This window comes from Ranitomeya imitator, chromosome 5 (genome assembly GCF_032444005.1).
Source record: "Ranitomeya imitator isolate aRanImi1 chromosome 5, aRanImi1.pri, whole genome shotgun sequence".
In the NCBI taxonomy this organism is placed as follows: domain Eukaryota; kingdom Metazoa; phylum Chordata; class Amphibia; order Anura; family Dendrobatidae; genus Ranitomeya; species Ranitomeya imitator.
This window is the reverse complement of record NC_091286.1, coordinates 625,067,125-625,082,650: the sequence shown is the minus strand read 5'-3', so window position 1 is coordinate 625,082,650 and position 15,526 is coordinate 625,067,125. Positions and strand designations below refer to the sequence as shown.

The 15,526-nt window shown below is 42.7% G+C and overlaps 1 protein-coding gene across 3 annotated transcripts in view; it reads right to left on the bottom strand.

The window, feature by feature from the left end:
- Positions 1 to 15,526, bottom strand: part of HPCAL1 (hippocalcin like 1) — a 279,207-nt gene that overhangs the window by 136,617 nt on the left and 127,064 nt on the right. Inside the window, exon 3 of one of the 3 annotated variants that reach the window (XM_069728089.1) lies at positions 9,092 to 9,120. The exons of the other annotated variants lie outside the window; for them this stretch is intronic. The gene's annotated coding sequence lies outside the window, so the exon portion shown is untranslated. The remainder of the gene's footprint in view (positions 1 to 9,091; positions 9,121 to 15,526) is intronic. 3 annotated transcript variants of the gene reach the window in all.

Here is a 15,526-nt window from a genome sequence, read left to right as displayed (position 1 = left end):
CAATAGTTTTGCTATACTGGTATATACCTCTGTGATGTGCTCCTGTGTTTTGTCCTGATTATTTCCGTTCTTTGACTTCGGGTTGACATTTGACTATCCGTTTGTTTTATGAGTGACCTCCTGGCTCTTACCCCACTGAAGCAGTAACAGGCATAGATGTTACACGAAGGCCCAGCCTTGGAAGAATGAATAACAGCGCCAATAACTCCTGTCCAAAATAAGAAGCTATGGTCATCAAATACAACCTCAATAGGAAACCAGTGATGAGACCACCTTGCCTAGATTTAAACCTTGCAGACAATCCTACAATACCAATTTTTGGAATAATACAACCTGTGAGATTATTAAAAGGGTTGTCCACTATTGGGACAACACCTTCTTGAACTAAATGTTTGGCCCCGATAACATAAAAAAGCTTATACTCACTTCCTGTGTCGGCGCCGTTCCAGTGGTGTTGGCACTTGCGGTCCTGGCGCTCTCGTGCGGTTGTTGTGACGCGTGACCCCGGTGCCCAATCAGCGCTGGCATCACTGGCCCCGCCTTTGTACGAATTGAACAGGAAGAGGAAATCAGGGCTGCCGCTGCTCTCTGACTTCCTCTACATGTTTAATTCGTACAAAGACGGGGATAGTGACGCCAGCGCTGATTGGGCAGTGGGGTTACGTGTCACAACAACCACACAAGAGACCCGCTACCATAAGTGTAACACTGCGGAAATGGCGTTGGCACGGGAGGGGAGTATACGTTTTTTATTTTATTGGGGCCAAACATTTAGATGAAGAAGGGGTTGCCCTAGTAGTGGACAGCCCCTTTAAGTGCCAGCGACGTTAAATAAATGTTCCAAAATACCTGGTCCAACCCTATGGAACATACTACACATACAGGAGCTATGAAAGCACTAGCAGTAAGCGCATGATGGGAATGTGTGGGTGGTCAGTACACGAAAAGAGGTCCTTCTGTGACTACTAAGGAAGTGGGGCTGCCCTGCTGCAATAGAGGAAGGGAGGCAAAGTCCTGCTGTAACCACTGGGGAAAAAGTGGTAGACATTTGAATTACTGCTACAACAATGGGTGGGCACAGCGGGAAGTCCTGCTTTGACCTATAGGGAAATGGGACGAGGCTCTTCTGTAAATACTGGGGAACAGGAGGGTCCTGTTGATAAAAGGGAAGGCAGCCATATCTATTTTTGGAATAAAGAGAAGGCAGAAAATTATTAGTTGCAAAGATCAAATACCTAATATTTAGATTTGTTAATGATTAAATCAATTTGAGGATGAATTTTCAGCCTATGCAAAGCAAACATTACCGTATATATATATATTTTTTAAAGATTTCATCCTCTAAAGTCTCATTAAGCGTTATTCACCATCTCTCCAGCTGGCTATTACTTAGAAAAACAACTACTTTTGCAGTATACTGTTTATTATAATTTTCAGCTTTTTTAAGAGATATTGCCATTTTTCTTTTGTTTACAGCTCATTGTCTAGGAGACCGACCACCTCTGATGGACAAACATGTGCAGTGCTCACAATCTCTTTTCTATTGAGCTTGAGAGCACTGGGACTCCAAGAACTATTAGTTCCCAATCCTGGCCGGCTTTAGTTCAGCGCTTAGAAGCTAGACAGCAACGGTGGTCAGTCTCCTAGGTGATGAACTGTAAACAAAGGAAGAGTGTTAGTAAATCAAGAACGGGTGCAAATTTCAATAAACCATACATTTTAAAAGGGCTTCTTTTTTATCCAAGAATATACATCTTTGGAGGCAAAAATGACCCTTTAAACTTTACTCCTAAATCACACCCTCTAGTATTACCCATTTTTACGATCAGTTACACCAGATTTGAACTTCTTGGCTATTAACCTTAGGATAGGATATCTCAATAAATAAAAAAAAAGACATATTTCTGTGCCAGTGAAGGTTAAAATGTGATACTTGCGTCATGAAAAGGCAATATGTAACACTAGGAAAGACACCTAATGCATTAATGTGGCTGAGCACAAAAGAGGAGACTGAAGATTATGGAAAAAAAATAGCCATAAAATCCAGCCTGTTGTGCTGGAAATGAGCAAATTATCTACAACCATCATTACTTACTAGCTCGTCAGCAGCTTAAGAACATAAAAAGGCATTATTAAATTAGGAGATGAAACAGAAATCCATTACAGAAGTCGCCGGTCACACACGTCTCTGATCATCAAACACAAGCCTGGAACTTCAGACTAATACTTAGCAGACGCTTTCTATGAAAGTCAGAAAAAAAGGCTTTATGACTAGGAAAGGCTTTTGTAATGAAAAAAAAAAAAAAGTGAAAAGCATATAATAATATTAATAATGCAAATTTTTCCTGTATCTGATGAATTGTACTATAGGTATGGAATCAAATGCCGTGTTCTGCATTTATGCACCTTAGAAGGTTAACAATTTAATTTTTTAAACTAAATTAATTCGCTTGTAATGATCTGGATTTACATCATGTATTATTCATCAGAGCTGAATTCACTAATCTTTAGGCTCCAGAGCAGAAATTGCCCAGTTAAAAGTGTACAAAAAAAATAACCAACCAAGAAAGGCCGGGATCACACACAGCGAGATACGGCCGAGTCTCACAGGTTAAAACCAAGCTCTGGCACCGGGACTCCAGAGCGGAGCGTGCGGCCGCACAGCAATACATGGAGCCGCACGCTCCGCTCCGGAGTGCCGGTGCCAGAGCTTGGCTTTAACCTGCGAGACTCGGCCGTATCTCGCTGTAGTGTGACTCCGGCCTAATACTTACTGGTACCCACTGAGATCACACGCAGGGCCGACGTACTGACGCATACTGTGGAAGCGCCGCACAACGGGGGCAGCGGATGCATTTTTCCAACGCATCCGCTGCCCCTGTTGTGAGTTGCGGGGAGGTGGGGGCGGAGTTCCGACTGCGCATGCGCGGTCGGAAATGGCGGACACGACGCTAAAAAAAACAGGCAAGCAAGGTTTTTTTGTTCGGACGGTCCGCCACAACACGACGCAACCGTCGCCCGACGGTTGCAACGTGTGGCAATGCGTTGCTAATGTTAGTCTATGGGGAAAAAAACGCATCCTGCAGACAACGTTGCAGGATGTGTTTTTTCCCCAAAACGACGCATTGAGACGTATCCAAAACGACGCTAGTGTGAAAGTAGCCTAAGTCACCTTACTGCTGCAGTGAATCACTGGTGATGTCTCCTCTTCATCTGTTGGTGCAGAACATGAAGGAGCATGCACTAGATCCCAGTGGGTGCTGGGGAGCATCACTTAGTTTATTATTATTTATATGGTGAGTGGACTGCAAAGTATGTCCTACAAGGAACGGTTAACGTATCTAGGAATGTTTAGCTTGCAAAAAAGGAGGGTAAGAGGAGACTTAATAGCTGTCTACAAATATCTCAAGGGCTGTCACATTGTAGAGGGATCATCCTTATTCTCATTTGCATATGGAAACACAAGAAGCAATGGAGTGAAACTGAAAGGAAGAAAGATACAGATTAGATATTAGAAAAAACTTTTTGACAGTGAGGATGATGAATGAGTGGAATCAGCTGCCACGAGAGGTGGTGAGTTCTCCTTCAATGGAAGTCTTCAAACAGAGGCTGGACAGACATCTGTCTGAGATGGTTTAGTGAATCCTGCATTGAGCAGGGGGTAGGACATGATGACCCTGGGGGTTATTTCCAATTCTAACATTCTAAGATTCTATGATTTCTTTTTAGAGATCCGAGCACCTGGGAAACTTTTCATCGTGCCTGGACATCCCTTTCAGCAGCTTAGTTGACTGACACTTCCGACTGTACTGGTTTAGTATAAAACCAAAGCCCATCAAAGACTTTTTGTACGGCACAACTAAGACTACATGTTCTTTTTCTTTTTTCTGTATTGAAATTACCGCCGATTGGCTGCAGCGTTCACTTGATGTCGCACCGTATGTTGTCCTCGCCAGACAAGTGGACAGTAACGGACATCCCATTAACCCAGGATCTAATAATCATGAATTACTGTGATTTTTAATGACTTTCTTTAACTTGTTGAAAGGCAGTAGCTGAGGGTTTGCAGCAAGGTATTGAAGTTAAGCAATTTTCTTTAAACTAATACCTTTCAGAAAAATATCAGGACATGGGAGAGATTTTCACAGCAATAGTGTTTAAAGGGAATCTGTCAGCAGGAGATGGTTGCACTGATAAGGGAATAGAGCTGGAGTAACAGAGGCTTCAGATCTACCATAGCTCTTTAGCCTCATTTGCATATCAATTCAAACACTGATTTCTCAGTAATGGAGAAAGGGACTGGCCATGTAAAGGTATTGCTGGACTTGTCTTTGGAATACTTTTATTGGTAAAATCCTACTGACAGTTTCCCTTTAACTCCTAAAATATTTTCTAGATTTTTTACATTGAAGTTATGGGTTTGCCAATTCAGACAATTTCTTTTGTTAGGAGGTCAACTTGAAATTAAGAGGATTATAGGGCACCTTGTTGGTTTGATAGACTGTAAAATCCCGTGAACACCAATTTTGAGTTAAAATTAAAAAAAAAAAAAAAAAAGAGGACATTTCACCAGTAGTCTTGGATCATCGGGCAGTCCCCTGTTGCATCTAGTGCACACATCACGGGTGAGTTTTCCCCGTGCACAATAACCTTTTCGCTGGTTAATTATATTATTTAACTTGTATGAGTTGGTCCCTAGCACTAATTACAGAAGACTTTCACACAGAAATAAGTTCTTCAAGTTCTTCTGCATGGTGATTCTCCAATTTTGGGACATCCTGCCTCCAGCATCTAAACATTTTCTCAAGGAATGATTACTGTACTGCAACTGCAGGGGCGAACTGGGATCGAAATTCAGCCCCGGCATTTGAATGCACACTGGCGCATGCTGTCCCCGCCCCCGGGCACCAGATGGGGGTCTCTGCTACTAATATTACCTGGCCTGAAGTAAATCTACCAATATTTCTAATAATACCAACAATGCTATAACATTGATTAATAATAATACTGCAATAATAATATTGCAATAGAACAGACAAATGCCAAATAACCTTAACCAAATATTATCAGAATATATGGTGTTAATAATAACACCATACTGATCATGAAAGGGGTTATCCAGGCATGAGGTTCAAATCTATGTGAATTCAGACTTCGCGTATTGTCAGGATTCTCCAGATCATTGGAAGTGGACCTTCATGTGACTGCAGGAGTGCGATTCCTACACCTCTGGCCACATTCGGACTAAAGGTACTGTTACACTAAACGACTTACCAACGATCACGACCAGCGATACGACCTGGCCGTGATCGTTGGTAAGTCGTTGTGTGGTCGCTGGGGAGCTGTCACACAGACAGCTCTCTCCAGTGACCAACGATCCGGGGAACGGCTTCGGCATCGTTGAAACTGTCTTCAACGATGCCAAAGTCACCGGGTAACCAGGGTAAACATCGGGTTACTAAGTGCAGGGCCGCGCTTAGTAACCCGATATTTACCCTGGTTACCATTGTAAAAGTAAAAAAAAACAAACAGTACATACTCACATTCCGATGTCTGTCACGTCCCCCGCCGTCAGCTTCCCGCACTGACTGTGTCAACGCCGGCCGTAAAGCAGAGCACAGCGGTGACGTCACGGCTGTGCTCTGCTTTACAGCCGGCGCGGAGTCAGTGCAGGGAAGCTGACGGCGGGGGACGTGACAGACTTCGGAATGTGAGCATGTAGTGTTTTTTTTTTTTTTACTAATACAATGGTAACCAGGGTAAATATCGGGTTACTAAGTGCGGCCCTGCGCTTAGTAACCCGATATTTACCCTGGTTACAAGTGAACACATCGCTGGATCGGCGTCACACACACACCGATCCAGCGATGACAGCAGGTGATCAGTGACCAAAAAAAGGTCCTGATCATTCCCCAACGACCAACGATCTCCCAGCAGGGGCCTGATCGTTGGTCGCTGTCACACATAACGAGATCGTTAGCAGGATCGTTGCTACGTCACGATATCGTTATGTGTGAAGGTACCTTAAGCGTATTTGGCCTTACTAGATTCACTTGTATTAAGCAAGACAGTGCACATCTAGTTAGCACATATAAAGAGAAGTACCGGCGCACAACCAATCTATAAATCACAATATGAGGGGTGCGGAGAAGTGGTAATGTAACATGACAACCAAAAGAAAAAAGCACCACTCTATATAGTACCGCACACCACTCTTAGGTATATATATAAAAAAGGTAAACTTTATTGATGCAATGACGTTAAAAACATCTAAAACATCCCCACAAAAACCCAAAAGATCCCGCCGAGTGTAATACTGGTCAGAACTTTTACCCCCACGCTGATCCCTGCCGCCTCTCTCTCTTTCCCCGGGTGTTCGCCTATTATGGCTTGGACTCTTTCACCCGGCACATTTTGACTTATGCCTACCTCTCTCCAGGCCACGTTGGCATTTTACTTTCATATTACCTTGTCTCTTGCCCATGCCTGATTATAGGCCTGTGTGGCCCTCACCATTCCTGTTGAGTTACCATACTTCCCATACAGGGACTGTGTAGCGTTTTGTGCCGTCTTTCACCTCTTTGGCATACAGGTACCTTATCTACCCCCAGGCATTGGTTATTGCAGCAAGCTTTGTCATATAACAAGACGGGTATTTGCTTATGTGTTTTGTTACCCGTGGGTGAGAATTTAGTCGTATAGGGACTATATATATGGTCATATGTACATGTGATTCTTGCATTAGGTTTTGTTCTTATATATTATACATGTATTCATATGTTTTTGTTATGCAAGTTCTGACCAGTATTACACTCGGCGGGATCTTTTGGGTTTTTGTGGGGATGTTTTAGATGTTTTTAACGCCATTGCATCAATAAAGTTTACCTTTTTTATATATATACCTAAGAGTGGTGTGCGGTACTATATAGAGTGGTGCTTTTTTCTTTTGGTTGTCATCTAGTTAGCACGTCACTGCATGTATGCAAATCGCATGGATAAAATTTACTTCTTTACTTTACTGCTATCCCAGCACTCTCCTCACATTCTACCACCTCTACACAAACCATAGTGCTATTAACAATGCCCCAGACACTAAAATTGCCCCTACCTTGTCCTATAGAGTAATACTACCCTCCTACTGTGCCCCTCTGTGTGCCCCCACACAAATTTAATGTTTTCTCTGTACTTCCGCATAGTAATAATGTTCCTCTGTGGCTCCTTAGCGTTATACAGCACCCTATAGAAAAAATATCCTTCTGCGTCCTTATAATAATAATGCCCACTTGTGTCTCCTATAGCACCATCTAGTAATAATGTCCCCTTGGGCTGCCTTATAATAATTCCCTTGTGCCTCCTTTAATAATATTTCCCCTTGACCCCATATAATAATGACCCTGTATATCCTTATAATAATAAAAATCATCTCTTGTGCTTAACCCCTTGAGGATGCTGAACCTGTTAACAGCATAACAATGTGCTGGACCAGCCCATCTGACATTTGCCAGAATTGCCAGATAGCCAGTCAGGCCGTGCCTGCAAGAATGATTTTATGAAAATTGGATACAGGTTTAGGCCGGGGTCACACTTGCATGTGCAATGCGAGAAACTCGCGTCAATACCCGACACTGCCGCCGGCTGCATGTATTTCTATGCAGCTGAACGCTCCGCTCCAGAGTGCCAGCAGCAGTGCCGGGTATTGATGCGAGTTTGTCGCATTGCACATGCAAGTGCGACCCCAGCCTTATGCTTGGCTCTAACAACTGACTCTAGTCATCACATACCAAGTCCATGTTGCTCAACACCTGTGTGTTTTAAATAGAAATATATCTGAATAACCAGGTCAGTGGCATGTCAAACACAAAGTCTGAACAGTGAACCAGCTCCTGCAGCTTCGGTTTCCACCATCATTGTATTTTTTTTTTTTTTTTTTTTCACTCTAATGGAGAGATTTGGTTCTGAATTTTATTGCAGCCAGTATACAAATTTCTTTAAACAAGGGGATGGAACCAGAGATTTTTTCTCTGGGAGCATTTACTCGCCCCCATCTACGAGGCTGCTTAATCATAAGAAGACAATGTCATTATAGGGGTTCACCGAGAATGCAATAAAGTGACATCCATGATATAATTCAAACTGCAGCCCGGCCTAGTCATGTGTCAGGGCGGGCTGCAGACTGAAGACATACATCTCTGAGACCTGTGTCTCAACTGACAAGAGCTGTATCACACATACCTCAGTTGGTGGCCTTGAGCTTTACAGTCAGGTGAAGAAATATATCTCTTCCTCACTGAGCACAAAGGGCGTTATCTCCAGCTTAATCCTCCTCAATGTTTATTTGTTTTCCAGTTGGGTGCAGTCAGTTTATGCGCACTACAATAAAGCTGTCAGACTGACAGAGGAGGAGAATGAAGCCGGTGATCTCATCACTGAGCAAAAGGTGGGTTAAAACATATTTCTTCACATATCACAACTGTGCTCCCGGACACCGACTGAGGTATGCGTGGTACAGCTCTTGTCAGAGTCTCCATCCCAAGACACGGGTGTGTGTGCCAATGTGCTTTTACTAGATCTAAGGAGATGATATCATTGATCTACCTCAGGCAACCTGCAAAACCGGATGTGGAGCACAACAGAGGGCAGCGGACCCAGGGGACAGAAGCAGAGCCTGAGATAACCAACAGATGTGGAACAGTGGGAGCAGTGAATATCATCCTTGAAGCAGCTCATCACATACAACGCTCTGGACCTACTATAGGTATTGGGACCTACCATTAGTCTTATTCTAAGATACCTGTAGTATCTGGGAATGAGAATAATTCTGGGAATAACTGGGAATAAGGTTCAGAGGTTGTGACAACTGCTGCTTCCATGATGATCTTCTCTGGTCTGGCACAGTAATCACAGGAGTGATGAGTTCTCGGTGTGGTCACCTGAGCCACACCAGTGTAACCAGGTCACGCTGAAAATTGTTTTGATATTCTCTATGGCAATTTGCTTTATCATGACAATAGCTTTCCTTTCGTTTTATAGAAAACCAGGGCTGAATTCTAAGGTAAAAAAGGAAAAAAAAAAACAAATGATTTTGTTATACCTCTGTTTTGGATCCATTCCCAGTTTTCCCTTAAAGAAAAAAACAAAACCATTAACCTGGCATTAGTATCTACGGGTGCGGGTACGGTAATTAGTCGCCATTATAAAACGATAATAGCTTTAGCATTAATTTGCAGCTGTTTACATAAAACACTAACTAAGCCATAATTAATGTTGAAAAAGCCATGCAGAAAGAGCAGACTGTTAATAATAAGAATCACATAGTTCAAGTAAGGCCACAACTAATAGAAAATATGAAAAAAAAAAAAGAGAGAGCGCAGCTGCGGTATTGTGTGCCCTGAAAGGGAGTTTTGCAAATCAAACATATTACCCATTACAGGAGGAATTGAAGCCCAAAATATATATGGCACAAATGGTATAATTCAATTTCTCTGTAAATTGAAAAATTTTTCTGAAGAAATTGTATTAAGCATAAAATCAAACCAAAATAAAGATAACGCTAAAGATAATGTAGAATAAGATAAAATTAAAAACACAAAAAACACATTCATAAATGTCATAAAATTATAAAAAAATATTAGAAATGAATTGCACAAATCATAACTACAAGTGAATATAAGAAACTTAATGATATATCTTATCAGAGAAACATGCTTCTTTCTCCACTTATAAGCCACTTCTTGCCTCACCCTGCTCCTGAACTCATCATTTCGGGCAACTCGGATGAGTCTCGCATGTTTAAAACCTGGCTCTGCACCCGGCACTCAGATCGGAACGTGCGGCCACATAGGAATACATGCAGCCGCACGCTCCGCTCCTCTGTGCCAGGTGCGGTGCCGGGGTATTGCCATGCGAGACTCATCCGAGTCTCGCGCAAGTGAGTAGGAGCCCTTACTCTGAAAAACAACTTAAATCCGTTTTGGTAAAAGGAAGACAAACTGTCTGTTCAGTGAGGTGTCAGGTTACATCTCCTACTATACTTTATGGAAAAGAGAAAGGAAAGGGGAGCAGGAGTGAGGAACACTCAGCACAGTGAGAGACCAGACAGATATGGACAGATGCTGCTGCACTTTCCTGGACTGTATTTCATTTCAGTGCTGCATTCACAGCTACTCTGCATAGTCCTCCAATATGATATTCCCCAATCTGAGGATACTTTTTTGTCTGTGTGCTGCAGAGAAAGAGGAGCAGGAATTCATCTCTCTGTGTATACAGTGCATGGAAAAGATCATTCAGCTAATCCCCCGCCCACGGCAAAGTTAGAGATGGAGCAGAGGGGAAACTAGTGAAAAATGCAGGATTCAAGTCACATAATGGGCATATAGAAAGAAAGAAAGAAAAAACAGCTACAGATCTTAAAGGGGTATTCTAAGTTAAATAAATTATCATCTCTCCAACTGTGTCACCCAACTTTCCCTGGTTCTCCCCTGGTCGCAAAACCCTAGCCAGGAGAAGTTGAATGGAGTAACTGATCACACTTTTTCAATTCCAAATGTGTGGTACTTAACCCCTCTATGACCTTAGACGTACTATCCCGTCGAGGTGCCCTGGGCTTATCTGACCCTGGACGGGATAGTACGTCATAGCCGATCGGCCGCGCTCACGGGGGGAGCGCGGCCGATCGCGGCCGGGTGTCAGCTGCTTATCGCAGCTGACATCCGGCACTATGTGCCAGGAGCGGTCACGGACCGCCCCCGGCACATTAACCCCTGGCACACCGCGATCAAAGATGATCGCGATGTGCCGGCGGTGCAGGGAAGCACCGCGCAGGGAGGGGGCTCCCTGCGGGCTTCCCTGAGCCCCCCGCAGCAACGCGATGTGATCGCGTTGCTGCGAGGGTCTCCTCACCTCCCTCCCTGCTCGAGCCCCGGATCCAAGATGGCCGCGGATCCGGGTCCTGCAGGGAGGGAGGTGGCTTCACAGAGCCTGCTCAGAGCAGGCACTGTGAAGCAGCCTGCACTCCTATCAGATCAGTGATCTGACAGAGTGCTGTGCAAACTGTCAGATCACTGATCTGTGATGTCCCCCCTGGGACAAAGTAAAAAAGTAAAAAAAAAATTTTCCAAATGTGTAAAAAAAATTAAAAAAAATATTCCAAAATAATGAAAAAAAAAAAAAATATTATTCCCATAAATACATTTCTTCATCTAAATAAAAAAAAAAAAACAATAAAAGTACACATATTTAGTATCGCCGCGTCCGTAACGGCCCGACCTATAAAACTGGCCCACTAGTTAACCCCTTCAGTAAACACCGTAAGAAAAAAAAAAAAAAACGAGGCAAAAAACAACGCTTTATTATCATACCGCCGAACAAAAAGTGGAATAACACGCGATCAAAAGGACAGATATAAATAACCATGGTACAGCTGAAAGCGTCATATTGTCCCGCAAAAAAAGAGCCGCCATACAGCATCATCAGCAAAAAAATAAAAAAGTTATAGTCCTGAGAATAAAGCGATGCAAAAATAATTATTTTTTCTGTAAAATAGTTTTTATCGTATAAAAGCACCAAACCATAAAAAAATGATATAAATGAGGTATCGCTGTAATCGTACTGACCCGAAGAATAAAACTGATTTATCAATTTTACCAAACGCGGAACGGTATAAACGCCTCCCCCAATAGAAATTCATGAATAGCTGGCTTTTGGTCATTCTGCCTCACAAAAATCGGAATAAAAAGCGATAAAAAAATGTCACGTGCCCAAAAATGTTTTCAATAAAAACGTCAACTCGTCCCGCAAAAAACAAGACCTCACATGACTCTGTGGACCAAAATATGGAAAAATTATAGCTCTCAAAATGTGGTATTGCAAAAAATATTTTTTGCAATAAAAAGGGTCTTTCAGTGTGTGACGGCTGCCAATCATAAAAATCCGCTAAAAAACTCGCTATAAAAGTAAATCAAACCCCCCTTCATCACCCCCTTAGTTAGGGAAAAATAAAAAAAAATGTATTTATTTCCATTTTCCCATTAGGGCTAGGGTTAGGGCTAGGGTTAGGGTTAGGGTTAGGGTTAGGGTTAGGGTTAGGGCTAGGGTTAGGGCTAGGGTTAGGGCTAGGGTTAGGGCTAGGGTTAGGGCTAGGGTTAGGGCTAGGGTTAGGGCTAGGGTTAGGGCTAGGGTTAGGGCTAGGGTTAGGGCTAGGGTTAGGGTTAGGGCTAGGGTTAGGGCTAGGATTAGGGTTAGGGTTAGGGTTGGGGCTACAGTTAGGGTTGGGGCTAAAGTTAGGGTTAGGGTTTAGATTACATTTACAGTTGGGAATAGGGTTGGGATTAGGGTTAGGGGTGTGTCAGGGTTAGAGGTGTGGTTAGGGTTACCGTTGGAATTAGGGTTAGGGGTGTGTTTAGATTAGGGTTTCAGTTATAATTGGGGGGTTTCCACTGTTTCGGCACATCAGGGGCTCTCCAAACACGACATGGCGTCCGATCTCAATTCCAGCCAATTCTGCGTTGAAAAAGTAAAACAGTGCTCCTTCCCTTCCGAGCTCTCCTGTGTGCCCAAACAGGGGTTTACCCCAACATATGGGGTATCAGCGTACTCAGGACAAATTGGACAACAACTTTTGTGGACCAATTTCTCCTGTTACCCTTGGGAAAATACAAAACTGGGGGCTAAAAAATAATTTTTGTGGGAAAACAAAAAGATTTTTTATTTTCACGGCTCTGCGTTATAAACTGTAGTGAAACACTTGGGGGTTCAAAGTTCTCACAACACATCTAGATAAGTTCATTGAGGGGTCTAGTTTCCAATATGGGGTCACTTGTGGGGGGTTTCTACTGTTTAGGTACATTAGGGGCTCTGCAAACGCAATGTGACGCCTGCAGACCAATCCATCTAAGTCTGCATTCCAAATGATGCTCCTTCCCTTCCGAGCCCTCCCATGCGCCCAAACGGTGGTTCCCCCCCACATATCGGGTATCAGCGTACTCAGGACAAATTGGACAACAACATTTAGGGTCCAATTTCTCCTGCTAACCTTGGAAAAATACAAAACTGGGGGCTAAAATATAATTTTTGTGGAAAAAAAAATATTTTTTATTTGCATGGCTCTGCGTTATAAACTGTAGTGAAATACTTGGGGGTTCAAAGCTCTCACAACACATCAAGATGAGTTCCTTAGGGGGTCTACTTTCCAAAATGGTGTCACTTGTGGGGGGTTTCTACTGTTTAGGTACATTAGGGGCTCTGCAAACGCAATGTGACGCCTGCAGACCATTCCATCTAAGTCTGCATTCCAAATGGCGCTCCTTCCCTTCCGAACCCTCCCATGCGCCCAAACGGTGGTTCCCCCCCACATATGGGGTATCAGCGTACTCAGGACAAATTGGACAACAACTTTTGTGGTCCAATTTCTCCTGTTACCCTAGGGAAAATACAAAACTGGGGGCTAAAAAATAATTTTTGTGGGAAAAAAATTTTGTTTTATTTTTATGGCTCTGCATTATAAACTTCTGTGAAGCCCTTGGTGGGTCAAAGTGCTCACCACACATCCAGATAAGTTCCTTAGGGGGTCTACTTTCCAAAATGGTGTCACTTGTGGGGGGTTTCAATGTTTAGGCACATCAGTGGCTCTCCAAACGCAACATGGCGTCCCATCTCAATTCCTGTCAATTTTGCATTGAAAAGTCAAACGGCGCTCCTTCCCTTCCGAGCTCTCCCATGCGCCCAAACAGTGGTTTACTGCCACATATGGGGTATCAGCGTACTCGGGACAAATTGGACAACAACTTTTGAGGTCCAATTTCTTCTCTTACCCTTGGAAAAATAAAAAATTGGGGGCAAAAATATAATTTTTGTGAAAAAATATGATTTTTTATTTTTACGGTTCTGCATTATAAACTTCTGTGAAGCACTTGGTGGGTCAAAGTGCTCACCACACCTCTAGATAAGTTCCTTAGGGGGTCTACTTTCCAAAATGGTGTCACTTGTGGGGGGTTTCAATGTTTAGGCACATCAGTGGCTCTCCAAACGCAACATGGCGTCCCATCTCAATTTCTGTCAATTTTGCATTGAAAAGTCAAACTGCGCTCCTTCCCTTCCGAGCTCTCCCATGCGCCCAAACAGTGGTTTACTGCCACATATGGGGTATCAGCGTACTCAGGACAAATTGGACAACAACTTTTTGGGTCCAATTTCTCCTGTTACCCTTGGTAAAATAAAACAAATTGGAGCTGAAGTAAATTTTTTGTGTAAAAAAGTTAAATGTTCATTTTTATTTAAACATTCCAAAAATTCCTATTAAACACCTGAAGGGTTAATAAACTTCTTGAATGTGGTTTTGAGCACCTTGAGGGGTGCAGTTTTTAGAATGGTGTCACACTTGGGCATTTTCTATCATATAGACCCCTCAAAATGACTTCAAATGAGACGTGGTCCCTAAAAAAAAAATGGTGTTGTAAAAATGAGAAATTGCTGGTCAACTTTTAACCCTTATAACTCCCTAACAAAAAAAAAAATTGGTTCCAAAATTATGCTGATGTAAAGGAGACATGTGGGAAATGTTACTTATTAAGTATTTTGTGTGACATATCTCTGTGATTTAATTGCATAAAAATTCAAAGTTTGAAAATTGCGAAATTTTCAAAATTTTCGCCAAATTTCCGTTTTTTTCACAAATAAACGCAGGTACTATCAAAGAAATTTTACCACTATCATGAAGTACAATATGTCACGAGAAAACAATGTCAGAATCACCAGGATCCGTTGAAGCGTTTCGGAGTTATAACCTCATAAAGGGACAGTGGTCAGAATTGTAAAAATTGGCCTGGTCATTAACGTGCAAACCACCCTTGGGGGTAAAGGGGTTAAAGGGAATTTATCATCATGTTTTTGTGATTTAATCTGAGAGCAGCACAATATAGGGACAGAGACCTTGATTTCAGTGATATGTCACTTACTAGGCTGTTTGCTGTAGTTTTGATAAAATCACTGTTTTCTCTGCTGCAAATCCGGATTTCAGCGATATATCACATAGTTTACTGATTGCCGCAGTTGTGATGGAACTACAGTTTTCCCTGCTGCAGATCTAGCAGTGCTGTGAATGCTGAGCTCTTTATAACCCCGCCCTCAACACTGAGACAACTTTCTGTGTACACTGTGCATAGGCAGAAAGTAGCCAATCAGTGGTTGGGGTGGGGTTATACAGAGCAGGACGACTACATGGCACAAGACAACTAGTGCTCTAGTGATAATCTCCAGACAAAACTGATTTTATTGAAATCACAACAAGCAGCTCAGTGACACATCGCTGGAATTAGGGAACATGTCCCTACATCATACTGCTCTCAGATTACATTGTAAAACCTGCTGACAGATTCCATTTAAAATAAAAAGGTGGCTAAGCTCAGCTCTCCCCTCGACTACCTTGTCAGAGCCTCACACTTAGACGTGAGTGGCAAACATGACTTTACTTGTTCAGTTGGATACATGGTGACTTATGTATATCCTTTTTAAGTCAAATACACGTTAAAGT